General features: G+C 35.8%; 1 protein-coding gene across 1 annotated transcript in view; it reads left to right on the top strand.

Moving 5' to 3' along the window:
- Nucleotides 1-454: 454 nt before the first annotated feature.
- The window catches only part of GCC2 (GRIP and coiled-coil domain containing 2), a 287,662-nt gene continuing 276,325 nt past the window's right edge, over nt 455-11,791 (top strand). The window contains exon 1 of the mRNA XM_081833301.1: nt 455-459. The gene's annotated coding sequence lies outside the window, so the exon portion shown is untranslated. The remainder of the gene's footprint in view (nt 460-11,791) is intronic.

Raw genomic sequence — 11,791 nt, 5'->3', positions numbered from 1 at the left:
ACAATAAACAGACGGGGTCACTCTGTGACCATGATGAAACAAGCCAAAAGCAAGACCACTTCATATTTGTGTCTGAACATAAAAGAGAAGGCTTCTACAACACCACAAAGTAACTAAAATCTCCTCTCCCCCTGCAAACATAAGTGATTATTGTTGTTTTTTTTAATAAAAGACAACTCTAGCCCCACATTATTCATTCTGGCTCCTAAATAAAAATCAAGGTCCCTCAATGTTTATAACAGCATCATCCATGTTTATTAAAGGACAAATGAATAAACAAAATGTGGTTTATCCTCACAATGCAATAGCATTCAGCCATGAAAGAAATGAAATACTGATACATGTTACAATATGGATGAACCTTGAAAAGATTCTAAGTGAAATAAACCAGACACAAAAGACTCGTGTGTGTGTGTGTGTAATTCTATTCATGTAGAAATACAGAATAGGGAAATCTAATGATACAGAAAGTATATTAGTGGTTGCTTAGGACCTGGGGAAAGATCAAGGTATGGAGGTGATAACTAAGAGTACAGGGTTTTTTGGGGGAGGGGGAGTAATGAAAATGTCCTAAAATTGATTGTGATGATGGATATAAAAATCTGTTGTGAAAGTAAATGAAGACTAACTAGATTAAAATGGACAAAGCCTATTTATTCAGAGCTTAATAGAGCAAAGGAATCAGCCATTATCACCAGTGCTTGGTAGAGACTCAAAAGTAGTCAGAGAAATGGGAAAGATTTATCATGAAAAAGAAAAGATGGTGTGCCCTGGTTGGAGGCTGTTGGCATGGGACAGTTATAGGTAGGCTAACTAGAAGTGGGGCATACTATGTGAGTGGTTAGGGGTGAATGTATGGCTTTGTCTCGCTGGTCCTGAGTTGGAAACGGGGACAAAAATTAATGAAGTTGTCAGTTACTAATTCAGTCTTGGCCATTTGGGGTTGATTTTTAAATGTGGCTTTCTGCACTGTCTGTTAGAGATAGTCATTTGATTTCCTACAAATCTGATAGAGAGAGTAGGCTGGTTTTCTGGGCTAGTTACTAGAGATAATGGGTTGCCTTCCTGGACTGGTTGTTGAAGACTGTGGGTCAAAATTTTATTTTTATATATGGTCTGACTATGGTCCACTTGTATGTTTAGTCTCTCTGTGAATATACTATAAGCCATTGAATTGTATATTTCCATGGGTGAATTGTATATTATGTGAATTATATCTCAATAAAACTTTAAAAAAAAATTCAAAAGATATTTGATCATCAAACTGCATCTGCTTCCTGAAACACCCAATCTAGAATGAACCCTTGTTTCCCCAAAATCGCCCAGCATGCACCTAATCCCTTCAATATACCCACCGTTCCTTCCTCTTGCTGAGATGCCCATGGTTTGTGTGCTATCTTGCCATAACAAATTAATAAACTGAACTTTTTACTATAGGTGTGTGTATTCCTGAGACTCTTCACATTGGGCTTACCCCTACTCAGTTTCTCTCCTCTAATATCTAGGTTTGTCCACACCCTTCTTGCATCATGTTACCAAGAAATCCTTATGTGTGGTCAGATCGGCACAAAAGCAAGCAACATCCTCATCTTGCCCATTCTTGTCACTGAATTTCCATTATAAGAATGTAGTGTGACTATTTTTCTCACTCAAAAAATGGAGAAGCCATTTGTTACCTCATAGGTAACAAGCATCTCAAGGCAGGGAGAGGCAGATTATTGTTCAATAATCAGACCCTTCTTTGATAAATTGTTAGAAGAACATATCACACATACAAACCTACACATTTTTAGCACACATTTGCATACATATATATGTTTTTGATATGCATATATAACGTATACATACATATGTGTGTATATAAAGCTATACCCCAGAATTGTCTATGAGCCAATATTAACTCTCTTGAAACAGGCATTTATATGGAAATAGCCAAACATAAGGAAATTCAGGATCAATACTGAATAATCTTAGTCAGTCATTAACTTTATTACATTACCAGTAGCACATTTATTTCAATTATTGATCTAGCCTATATAATTAGAGTGGGCAAAGCTCCTTGTATTGGCAACAAACCAAATGGGAGAAGAGGAAAGGCAAAGAAAGGAAGATATTCTTTACATTAGCATGGCCCCTTCAGGCTTTGGACTTGAGAATTTCAGTTTTTGGAACCATCAAGAGCTCCACAAGTTTTTCACATTCAAGTTATCAGCAGTGTACACCCATGAAGAGAGGAGCCCTTTGTCACTGTGCTTCCAATATTTGGAGTGTCCATAAATAAGACATTATGATATCCAGGCTATAAATGTTCATATCAACTAAATAAAGGGCATTTTATAGGAAAACAGGGATAATTTTCTGAAAGCGTGAACCTGCTCACATGCCACCCATTCCCCTGCCCCTTTGTACTCCAGACCAAGCTGCTGTCCTCACAGGAGATCTTCTGCAAATCCACATTGCCTCAAGTTCTAGCCCCTGTCCCATGCCTTGGACTTCAGCAGAGCTGCTGGGCCAAAGGGGCATCTGAGTTCTAGAAGTAGGAAAAAGACAACAGAACACAAGTGTGTGCACACATGCACACACATTTACAATGAAACCTAACAAATTCTTAGACATGAACAAGATTAAGTTTCCAATGAAAGGGAGCTCCTAAGTCTGTGTATAAGCTCAGACTAAGTCTCTAGCTGACCCTTGAGCCAGAGATGAGTGTGATAAACTGAAAGCAACTTGCAACTAAGGCCTAAAGAGTTCATCTAAGACTGAAATTCCCACTTCTTTCCAATCCCTGCAGCCATTACATGTTCAGTATGAGTCTAACCAAGTCAATTGCCTGCCTAAAACAATTATTAGTCTTTGAAAGATTATAACCGAATCCAGAATTATATTACATGACTTTCACAAAGTCAGGAATTCAATCCAAAATTTCTTAAACAGGATGATCAAGGAATATATGACCCATTCCAAAAGAAAAGACAATCAAAATAGTGAAGCCTGAGATGACTCTGATGTTGGAATTATTAAACAAGAAATTATAAGAGCTATTATAACTACACGAATGAAGAAAGAAAAAATATGTTCCAAATAAATGAAAAAAAAATAGAAAATTTCAAAAGAGGATTAGAAAATATGAAAAGAATAAAACAGAAATTATATCATTAAAAATTACAAGATCTGATTTTTTTTAAAACTCTCAAGTGTGTTTAATAATGAAATGGATATGACTGAGAAGAGACTCAGTGAAGAATAAGACAGATAGAAACCATCCATTCTTAAGAGAGAGGAAAAAAAAAATTTTTTTTTTTTGACAGAGAGACACACAGCGAGAGAGGGAACACAAGCAGGGGGAGTGGGAGAGGAGGGAGAAGCAGGCTTCCCACCGAGCAGGGAGCCCGATGTGGGGCTCGATTCCAGGACCCTGGGATCATGACCCCAGGCAAAGGCAGACGCTTAACGACTGAGCCACCCAGGTGCCCAGAGAGGAAAAAATTTTTTAATTAGCAAAATCTCAAATATTAGTGGGATCTTCAAAGACCTAACATAGTCAGTCGGAATTCCAAAAGAGAGGATAAAGATAATGAGACAGAAATAAAAAATGATTGTAAAAAACAATGGTCATAACTTCCCAAATTTTGTGATCAATATAACTTTACAAATTTAAGAATCTCAACAAAACATAATCAGGATAAATTTGAAAAATAGAAACAATGCCTAGGCAGATTATAATCAACTGCTAACAAAAACAAAATAAAGAAAAAAATATTAAAGTGAAGAATTTTACAAACAAGGAAATAATGATTCAAAAGTCCACTTACTATTCATCAGAAACTATGGAAGTCAAAACACAAAGAAAAATATCATTAAAGTTCTTTTTTAAAAAGTTAACCCAAATATCTGTAAGTAGTAAAAACATTCTTCAAGAATAAAGGAAAAAAGAACACTTCTAGAATAAATTAAGGACCTCCAAATATCTGCCTCTTCATAAAAAAGAAACCACTGGAAAAGATAATTAAAATCAACTTTTACATAACTCTGTAAATTAACCCAAGGTTTGCAACAATCTGAAGAGTTTTTATTTTAAAAAATGGCAGCTAAATCTCAACAAGAGTGGTGAGCTTTCTGGCATTCTAACTTACCCTGTTCTTATCCTCCTCTCTCCAACTAGCCTTGAAAACTGACAGCCTGGCAACTATAAGAACTTGAAACTACTAGGAAATCCAGTAGCTCAGCAAGCATTGGAGGGTGCATAAGACATTCAAAACTCACCAAAAAGCCCCACCCCAGAGAATTCTACTTGAATAGTCTGGCAGCCCCTGAAAACTTCATTCTCAAAACCTGTGTTTATCTCTACCTGACTTAGATCTCAGTAAATGTGATGAGCTCTACTTCCAGAGCATTTATCAAAAAGGACCAGAGGCAATTATTTAGCATAGCAGCTACCCAAAATGGGTGTTACCATTTTAGACTAATAAGAGGCTGAGAAAAATTAATAAAAGTAAAAACTGGGGAATGAGATGTCCATGGGGTAATTTGGAGGATGAGGAAAAATTAGTAAAAGTAAAAACTGGGGAGTGAGATGTCCATGGAGTAAATCCCTCTGACATGGGATCTAGAAAGCCACATTCATGTGCCGAGCCATCCACATGCCAAAAAATACCAAGATGCCCCAAATCTCTCACCTCAGGCTGAGCTTGAGGCTCTGCACAAACAGGAAGTGAAGGCTAAGGCAGAGTTGTAAACTACCTGATTGGAGTATTGAAAGAATACCCACAGCAAACATACAAGTCCCTTGGCAAAGGGAGACCTATTCATTCACAGCATTAAAGGAACTCTCCATCAAACCCTTGGCTGACCACTAAACTGAGCAGAGAATTCAGTGGCTGTAAACATCAAAGAATACATATGTTACAAAATTAGTTAAGGAAAGTCACTAAACAAATATCTCCAAGAACAAAAACAAGACCAAACAACTACAACAAAAACCCTGGGGGACAGGGGCATCTCTCCCCCAGAGATGCCATATTATATTATCTTCAATGACCAGGCATCAATGACAGCAATTAAAAAAATAAGAAATGCAAAGAAGAAAGAAGTGTGGTCCCATGGGAGGAAAAAACAGGCAGAAAACTATCCAAGAGGAAGCCCAGACAGTGCACTTATTAGAAAAATATTTTAAATCAATTCTTGTAAATATAGTCAAAGAACTAAAGAAAATGATGTCTAAAGAACTAAAGTGTAAAAATGGTATCTCATGAGTTAAAGAATATCAATAAAAAGACAAAAATTATTTAAAAAATAAATAGAAATTCTTAGCTTGAAAACTGTAATTACTAAAATAAAAAATTTACTCGTGGACTCAACAGCAGATTTGGAGGGGGAGAAGGAAAAATCAAGAAACTTGAAAATAAATCAATGGAGATTATCCAATCTGAAGAGAAGAAAAAAAGAATGAAGAAAAATGAATGGAGCCTCAGAGAACTGTGGAACATCCTCAAATGAACTAGCATATGATAATGGGAATCCTAAGAAAAAGGGGGAGAATGGAATAGAAGGAATGCTGGAAGAAATAATGGCTCCAAATTTCCCCCAAATTGATTAAAACACTGCTCTGCCTATCCATGAAGCCACAACATCTCCAAATAGGATAACCTCAAAGAAATCTACACCTAGACACATCACAGTCAAACTATTGAAAGCCAAAAACAGAGGATCTGGAAAGCAGCTAGAGAAAAACAACTCATCACATAAAAGAAATCCTTAATAAGTTAAACAGTTTTGACTCTTCATCAGAAGCCATGGGACCCCTAAAGCAGTGGGAAGACATATTCACATTGATGAAAGGAAAAAAAATGATATTAATCAAGAATTCCATATCCAACAAAACTACAGAAATAAAAAGAAATTAAGATATGTCCATATAAACAAAAATTGAGATAATTCATTGCTAGCATACCTACCCTACAAAAAAATAATAGTTTGTTCTGACTAAAAGCACCCACATTCAGGTACCAAAGCATGTATTATTCTGTTTTTGTTGCAAGAAATTAGCACAAATTTTGTGACTTGAAACAACATGAATTTACAATCACACAGTTCTGGAGGTCAGAAGTCTAAAATCAGTTTCACTGGGCTAAAGTCAAGGCTGGTTCCTCTTGGAGCTTCTGGGAGTATATTTTCTTGCCTTTTTCAGGTTCCAGTGGCCACCTATATTCCTTGGCTCATGGCCTTTTCCTCAGTCTTCAAGTATGTCTTTCCAATCTCTGTTTCCATCATCATATTGCCTTCACCTCTAATCTGATTCCTTTTGTGCCTTCTTATAAGGGTCATTGTGACCACATAGAGCCCACACAGATAATCTAGGATGAACTCAAGATTTTTAACATAATCACATCATCAACGTTCCTTTTTCCACTTCAGGTAATATTCAAAATCTATGGAAATTAAGACCCAGATATATTTAATAACAATTATTCAGCTTCTCACACAATATATCACAATTTTGGGGATGCAGCTGAAGCAGTACTTAAAGACTTTGCAGTTCTAAATACTTACATTAGAAAAGAATATCCAAATATAATTTTCCAAATCTTGAATAAGTTATAAAAAGAGAAGCAAAGTAAATCCAAAATAACAGAAAAAAATGAAAGTGAAGATATCAGAAATTGATGAAATTGAAAATAGGCAATTAATAGAACAAAAATTACAATGCAAGAGCAGGTTAGTTGAAACCATTCACAAAACTGATAAACTCCTGGCTATACTGATCAAACAAAGAAAATAAACAGAGATTAAATGCAAATTACCACTATCAAGAATGAAACAAGAGTTATAGCTATAGGTAAGGATCTTAAGAGAACATTATCAACAAATTTATACTAATAAACTTGAAAACCTAGACAAAATGGATGAATTTTTGAAAGGCACAAATTACCAAGCATTACAAAAATTAAATAGCTTTATATCTATTAAAGAAGTTGTTCACAACTTTAAAACTTCCTATAATAAAACTGCAGGTTTAAATAGCTTCACTAGTGAATTCTACCAAAAGTTTAAGTAAGAAATAATGTCAATTCTGCTGAACCTCTTTCAGAAAATAGGAAAGTACAGAACACTTCCCAATTGGTTTTCTGAAGCCAACATTACCTAGATACCATCACCAAAAATATTACAAGAAAACTACAAATCAATATCCCTAAAAATCATAGATACAAAATTGCTAAGCCAAATATATTTGACTAGATAATTATAGTACAATGTTTAATAGCATCTCTGGTCTCCACCCTACATGCCAGTAGTACTCCTCTAAGTTGTGAAAACCAAAAAATAAGACATTGCCAAGTGTCCCATAGGGGACAAAATCAACCCCCTTTGTTAACCAATGCAATAATATAAGAAACTAAACTGCATTACAATCTGAAGATGAAAAGTAAAACTATCTCCATTTGCAGATGTTTATTTACTTTACGAATCCACAGGCATATGTGCAAAAATTACCAACGAATTTAGCAAGGCCACTGGAAACAAGGTTAATATAGAAAACTATTGCATTTATACATGAGAAGCAAACAATTAAACACTGAAATTAGAAGATCAATTTATAGTAGTGGCAAAAAAAAACTTAAGAATAAATCTAATAAGAGATATGGAAGTCCTGTACATGGAGAACTACAGAACATTGCAGAGAGATATTGAAGATCTAAATAAGTGAAACAATACAGCATGTTCATTGATTGGAACAGAGCAAGCCAGTCACTCCTTCAATGTGGTCAAGTTGTGTTCCTATAGGAATTAAACCTACCTGAAGGTTTACCACGTGGTTTGATGATAAAATGCAAGTAAAGTGCTTAGCATAGTATCTGGTACATTGTAGGCACATAGTAGGCATGCAAGAAATCTTATCTATTATTATTTATTTACAGCATTCTCCATTGCTGTTCTTTTTTATCCTTCCATTTCTTCCGGTGTCAACTTTCTTTTATCAAACTGATAGAAACTTGTACATCACTACAGTAGTTGAAGCTCTTCTGGAGTGTGAACAGATAGACTCTTCTCATGTTTTTATGTACCAAGTTGGAGCATAGACCTCTAGAGCTGGCCATATAAGGCAGAATGATTAATTACTATGGCTAAGTAAACAGGTTGCCTTGACTTTCTTTGTAGGTAGAAATGAATGTCATAACAAAATCAACAGTCATTCTCCTTATCACACTTCTTGCCTACCACCATCTTCAGAGAAAAACAAAATGAACTCAAAGTGTGGCTCTCATAAACCAGAAGGACCATAAAAGATTAAGAAACAAAAAATTTGAAACCACTCTTGTATTACAGTAATACAAATACAACCCAAAAATATTGTTACATACATAAGTAGATTTAAATAATGTACACAAATGTACATAAACAAAATATCCACAAAGCTTTCTCTGAAGAGAGACACAGGGTAGACAATACCTTCCCCCACCGCTTTATAGAGCATGCACTTTGTGGACTCTGGGCTTATAATACCTAATTTCACTTCCAAAGGATTTTCTACATGTGCTTCTGAAATAATGTTATGAACCAAGGTTTAATTTAGAAAAGTAAAGAGAAAGGAGCGTTCTAATGAAATAAGGTATAACCTGGAGGATGATCAAGAATTCAGTCTTGCTTAGCATTTGTTGGGACCCTCTTTTGACCTTGTTCAAGGAAACTGAAAAGGAACAAGCTGTGATGTATAATTTCTTTCAGAACTAAGAAATGGAGTAATTATGCAATGATAAATCAAGGGAAGAGTCTTTTCCAGTAATGTGATCAGTAATTCCAGGGTCAGAACAGAGTGCCAAGAAGAGAATCTAATGATGTAAGCGTATAACCTTCATGGCCTAATCATGTCTGTTACTAAAGTAGCTCAAATGGTATTATTTTTTATTATACAAGCAACCAACCAGCTGGGTCAAAAGGGGGAACAAACAAACCGGGGGCAATCATGTTCAGCCAGAAAGTACCTTATTTGGTTTCATGGTGATTGAATCTCTAACAACATCTCTGGTGACCTGCTAATGAAATCCTATTCTCTTAACATCTAATCAAAATTCACAGCCAGAAGCAACATGGAATGAGTGTCCTGGCTAAAACATTACTTATTCTGGTGATAAAACTGTCTCAACAGTGGGCTTCAAGCAGATACATTTTTTCTGACCAGAAATGCTTAAAGCATCATATTCACCCTTTGATGTTTGAACATTGCAAATTAGGTAGGAGGGAGGGCAAATAAGCTATCCATTTCCCAGCATGTCCTAGTGGGCAGCATAATAATCAGAGGAGAAAACATGTGAATTTATATCGCTTGTCCTTCACATTCTGAGAAAAATGGGACTTAGTTTCTAAAAGTCATGAGCATAGGAGCTATGCCAAATTAAACAGATTGATTGTTTCAGCCCCATTTAGTTAACAATAACAAGACTGTAGTTTTGCTGAAGAATTTATCTGACAGAATACCAGTATTTGTTAAGATTAGAACAACCTTGGACCTATTCATCTATTGTAATGTTTTCTCTAAATGTAGAAGTGCCATTGGCAAAGCCATGAACATAAAGTACCACAAACATCATTATCATCAGAAGAAAGAAACCAGTTCTACACTTAGTACTTGCAGAGTTCTGGGCATGGTGATCTGGAGAGAAATCCAATATTTTTGCCAACCATATGGCCTATATTCAGCTTGTTTTCTTATGGCAAGTACACATGACCTTCAACTGTCATTTTGTCAGCAACCAACTTCTAAATTGTAGGATGTAAAGCTAATGAGTAATCTTACTTATTACTGGTTGGGAAATGTTTAGGTTAATATGACAGTCACAATATTAATAACAATAATTTACATTTACTAAGTACAAGATACTTTTATGAACACTTTCCATGGATTTAATTCTTTTAATCCTATGAACCCTGTGATATATTATTATTAAGATATATTATTGTACTAAGTTTAGAAATGAAGAAACTTGATGCTTAAAGGAATTTGTGATTTCCCCTAGGTCACATAACTAGTAAGCTGAGAAGAAGGGTTAGTAACCCATGGTCGTATGGCTTCAGACCCTTTAATCCCTACCACCTTGGCAAAGAAATAGCAACACAAACAAATTTAATAGTCATTGAGCTAAATATGCAGGCACTCTTCCAAGCCCTTTAAGCAACTTAATTCTCACAACCCTATGAGACAATTATTACTTTTATTATCATTGTTATTGTTATTGCTGTTGTTATTTCCATTTTACTGAGCAGAGGAACCAGAGACACAGAGAGTCTATTAGGCGACCAAGGTCCCACAGCTTTCTAGTGGTGGTACTGGGAATTTTACAGCTTTACTGACTCTGGAGTCTACATTCTTAATTACTCAGTGCACTGCTCCCAACACCATTATTCTTTACTTCCTCCTGAAGTGTCCCTTGGCTTTTTAGGCAATTAAATACCTTTTAGTGTAGTCTGAATTGCATGGTAAACTATAACTGGATTTTATGAAGAAAAAACAACAACATGGAAATCAGAAAATAAAGACCCTGATTCTGATTTAGTAAGATTAGTTATAATTAGTTTATATCACCTTGAAATAGATTTTTAATATCATATGGACTCAATTTTCTTAATTATAAAATGCTGGGGTATACTAAGAAACTTATGAGACCCTACCAGTAAAAAGTTCTATCAATTTTTGCCATTCTTTTAAGTGTAAGAGTCTATGATACTCAACCTGCTATGAATCTATTATTTTGTCTAAAACCAAGGCATGATTTCCCAATTTTTTTCTTTTTTTTAAGATTTATTTATTTTGAGAGAGAGAGAGAGCATAGGGGTGAAAGGACAGAGGGAGAGGGCAAGAGAAAAATCTCAGGCAGACTGCCCACTGAGCAGGGAGCCCAACAAGGGGCTTGATGAAGGGCTCAGTCTCACAACCCTAAGATCATGACCTGAGCCAAAATCAAGAGTCAGAGGCTTAACCAACTGCACCACCCAGGCGCCCTGCCAATTTTTTTTCTTGAGCTGTCTTTACCTGCATTTGAAGACTAACCTAGGATGTTTCTGAATAAATAAAGCTTTAAGTTTTCCAGGGAAAGTCCTAGTAGAAAAACACAAATCACCTTTCCTGAGAATTAGTTCTAGCATCACTGTAATAAAGAGGAAGTCAATTAACCATTCTCTTCACAAATCTTGGAGGAAACCATTAGCATTCATTAACCATGGAAAATATGAAATTTCCAATATGAACTTCCAAAAACACCTGAGATTATATAAAATGCTGCTTCCAAGTATGCCCCATTGCACAGACATCTTTAAATTTTCTTCTTCTATAAGGTAATTCTCATCAGGAAGCTCAGGAGATATTCCCCAAGAATGAGTACCAAAAGCAAGACATAATTACCATATTTCTTGGGCCTAGGTAAAACAACAACAGCAACAAAACAAACAAAACAAAACAGAATCTCCAAGAAGGAAAAATGGGAATGTGTTAGGGACAATGAGGCTATAAAAGTTAGAGTTCTCTATGTGAAAGAAATCCACCTCCAAGAACTATACTCCAAGAGGAAGTTAGAGACACTAGAAATAAAGAATCATCATTTTTGGGCGCCTGGGTGGCTCAGTTGGTTAAGCGACTGCCTTCGGCTCAGGTCATGATCCTGGAGTCCCGGGATCGAGTCCCGCATCGGGCTCCCTGCTCGGCAGGGAGTCTGCTTCTCCCTCTGACCCTCCTCCCTCTCATGCTCTCTGTCTCTCATTCTCTCTCTCTCAAATAAATAAATAAAATCTTTAAAAAAAA

The sequence above is a fragment of the Leptonychotes weddellii genome, chromosome 10 (genome assembly GCF_054177405.1).
Source record: "Leptonychotes weddellii isolate Sample4059 chromosome 10, ASM5417740v2, whole genome shotgun sequence".
Taxonomy (NCBI): Eukaryota; Metazoa; Chordata; class Mammalia; order Carnivora; family Phocidae; genus Leptonychotes; species Leptonychotes weddellii.
The sequence above is the reverse complement of the archived record's forward strand: the minus strand, read 5'-3'. Positions and strand labels throughout refer to the sequence as shown.